Raw genomic sequence first — 3,370 nt, 5'->3', positions numbered from 1 at the left:
ACCTGGAAGTTAAAGTTTTACACATTTGAATTCCCAGAACGTAAAATAGAAGTCCATTTTCCTAAAGCTCATTTAACTCTCGCAAAGAGAATTGCACTGATCTCAGCAACGTTTGATGCATTCGCATGGGTCATTGGGCTTTTCTGAGCCGTGGTTATCCCATCGACAAAGTGAGGTCCCTCCCGGTTCTAAAATTCTATATATATGCCTCTCTCAAATATGTTAAACATTATTTAAAGTTCGGTATCGACTCTGAGAGGAGAAAAAAAATGAACATTTTGATTAGGCAATTCATTCCACAGACATTTATTAAGCAGCAATCACTGTGCTCTGGTACAGGACCTATAGCCCTTGCTCTCCAGAGGTCTCAGTCTGGTGATAGAGACAGATCTGGAAACAAGCTGTTACAGGCATGTAACAAGTGCTGTAAAAGAGGTGCACTGGTACTCAGGGAGGAATTGCTTCGCTCCGCCTGTAGAGGCTAGAGACGGCTTTGGATCTGACAAACAAGGACAACAATGAAACATTACAAGTTGATCTAACCGGAGTCAGTGAGGAATCTGTCCTATAGTAGTAAAATTTATTTGAATTGGCTGTGTATGAGAATTTGGGATTCCTGGATTTTCCCAGCCATACATTGGCTGTTGAGTCAGTAATTCGGCTGCTACAGAGCTGGGCCAGAAAAGTACACTGTCTCACGTGGCAGATGCGCTCTCTGGGGAATGTTGATATGCGTCAACATTCACATGAACGAGAAAACTTTCTAGAATAGGCCATGTGTGGGCTACATATTCTGTCATTTCTAAATCAGGCCTCATTAAACATTCATGCCTCTCAGATCATTTCATTTCCATCTTACGGCTGACCATCTGTGGCTCAGGCCTTACAACCCTCAGTCTTAGCATATAGCTTTGCTTTTAAATTCTGAACAGCCTGGCAGAAATGGAAATTTAGGATTCCTAAGCAAAAATTCAAAATTGGCTCCTACCTGGACCCTAAGCTTGCAAATTCTGAATAATTCTACTTAGGCAGGTCTTTCTTGATCGAGAACGTTGACATGACTGTGGGGGGAGCTTTGCCACTTAAATGATCTTGATGGGGGTGGGGATAAGTGCTCTCTCCTGGGATGTTGCCCAAGCCAACCCGAGAGAGGGGTACAGAAAACTGGTAAATGTTACTTCTCCACTTCCCAAGGCCTAGTTAGAGAAATGCCTTCTCCTGGGAGTGATAATTTGGGGAAATTCCTCACCAACAACAAGTGAGACAGATGGGAGTGAAACAGCAAGCACAGATCTGAGAGAGCTGGGCAAAGTGCACAACAGACAGACGTGCCTTCCCACGCTAATCCCTGCGTCCTGCCAGATCATCACCTGCGTGGACACAGAGGAGCCAGGTGGCCATGGAAGGTGTTCTCCCAGAGCAGGGTTTGCAGCTTTCCTGGCGCTGTGAGGGAAAACATCTGGGACAGTAAGAGAGTTCTTTGCAGTATACAAAGAATCCTTTTCTTCTAAAGAAAAAATTGAGATTTATGGGTTTTTTTTTTCCTGATTATAAATGTAAGAATGGCTCATAGAGAAAACTGCACAAGTTGCTGAAAAGAAGAAAGAAGAATATAAAGAACACCCATTATCTCTCTATCCAAGGATAGTAACTATTAAAATTTTAGTGAATTTCTTTCCAGGATTTTACATGCATAGGTATTCATCACGGTTGAGAGCATAATATATGTATAATTTCATATTCTGTTCTTTTTCTCTTAATATCATGACATAAGAATTGCCCTATGTTATTAAAATTCTCTGTAAACATTCTTCTTAGTGGCTGCATGTTTTATCCGATGATGAAATTTATTTACTCTAAATCCTAAATTTATTCATTCATTTAAGAAATATTCATTAAATGTTTTTATTTTTTCACTTAAGAGCCCAATGCTGAATGTGTTTTAATTTCCTTACCCATCCGTTAGTTGTTGGCCACTCGATCCCTTTCTTATTTCATAGCTTTTTTTTTTTTTTTTTTTTTTTTTTTGAGGATCTAGGCCAGACATGAAAATAGGGAGTCAGAGTTAAGAAGAAGGTTGAAAAAATAATGGGAGAGGAATTTAGGCTGAATGAATGAGACAAGGGAGAGGGTCCAGTGAAAGCTGCTCTCCCACCACTAAGGCATCCAAGGATATTTCCTGCAAAATCAGGAATTGTTCATGGGCAAATAAATCTTTTGGCACTAACATTATATAACTTAATGATGGTGATTCAGTAACTTCTCCACCATTTCTGGAATTGGTCAAATGCCTTCCTCACTCTTGGGTGCTGACTACATGTGGCCGACCCCTGGCCAGCACCACCAGTGCAAGCAGCTGTTGGATTAGGAAAGGGAAGTGCCAACTCAGAGGGGAATGTGAGGCACCTTTTACAGCAGGGTGAGTGGAGCTATTTTAGCCCCTGCTAAAAGTCTAAAGGGTGGACTCAAGAGGGGATGAATATGTAGTCTATTTCCAGAACCATCCCCATAGGATAGACCTTTGTGGAGCATCCATTCCCTCCCTGATGTTCTCCCCTCTTTGACTGAAGTGCAGGGGCAACAGCTGCACCTACGCTAAAGAGGTAAAGAGAAGGTATCTTCTCTTGCTTCTGCAGAGTTCTCAGTAAAACACCTAAGCCATTACTATGCTTGTTTAGAGTGCTCATACTTTATGCTTTCCTTTGCTGTGCAAAGCTTTTAAGTTTCATTAGGTCCCATTTGTTTATCCTTGTTTTTATTTTCATTACTCTAGGAGGTGGATCAGAAAAGATCTTGCTGCGATTTACGTCAGAGAGTGTTCTGCCTATGTTTTCCCCTAAGAGGTTTATAGTATCCGGTCTTACATTTAGGTCTTTAATCCATTTTGAGGTTATTTTTGTGTATGGTGTTAGAGAATGTTCTAACTTCATTCTTTTACATAAAAATATGGAACGCTTCATAAATTTGCATGTCATCCTTGTGCGGGGGCCAGCTAATCTCTGTATTGTTCCAATTTTAGTATACATGCTGCCGAAGCAAGCACTGGAGTGCTCACACTATGTTCTGGTCTTTCCCTGTCTTTGGCATTCAGCTATAGCTGACCTGCAGAAGTTCAATTTGTCAAAGACTCTACCACGCAATCTTTATAGGTACAGTGTTATCCTAAGCAGGGCAGTTATCTGATAAATAACTCCCAGAAGAAACACTCAGATATCCTGAAGGATAAATGGAAGCATGTGACACAACATGAAGCTTACAGGAGAGTATCTGATATTGAAAGCAGTTGGATTACACATATAATGTGTTGCAATATGTATTTCCCTGAGAATTTGGAGAAAATCAAGAAGTATGAGAGGTAAGGGCACAGGCT

The 3,370-nt window shown here is 40.9% G+C and overlaps 1 non-coding gene across 1 annotated transcript; it reads right to left on the bottom strand.

Annotated features, from left to right (window-relative positions):
• Nucleotides 1–2,940: 2,940 nt before the first annotated feature.
• LOC131753891 (U6 spliceosomal RNA) lies at nucleotides 2,941–3,043 on the bottom strand. Its single transcript, XR_009334959.1, has one exon. It is a non-coding gene; the product is annotated as a U6 spliceosomal RNA (small nuclear RNA).
• Between the last annotated feature and the right edge of the window lie 327 nt (nucleotides 3,044–3,370).

This window comes from Kogia breviceps, chromosome 3 (assembly GCF_026419965.1).
Source record: "Kogia breviceps isolate mKogBre1 chromosome 3, mKogBre1 haplotype 1, whole genome shotgun sequence".
In the NCBI taxonomy this organism is placed as follows: Eukaryota; Metazoa; Chordata; class Mammalia; order Artiodactyla; family Physeteridae; genus Kogia; species Kogia breviceps.
Note: the sequence above shows the minus strand (reverse complement) of the source record. Positions and strands in the feature narration are given on the sequence as shown.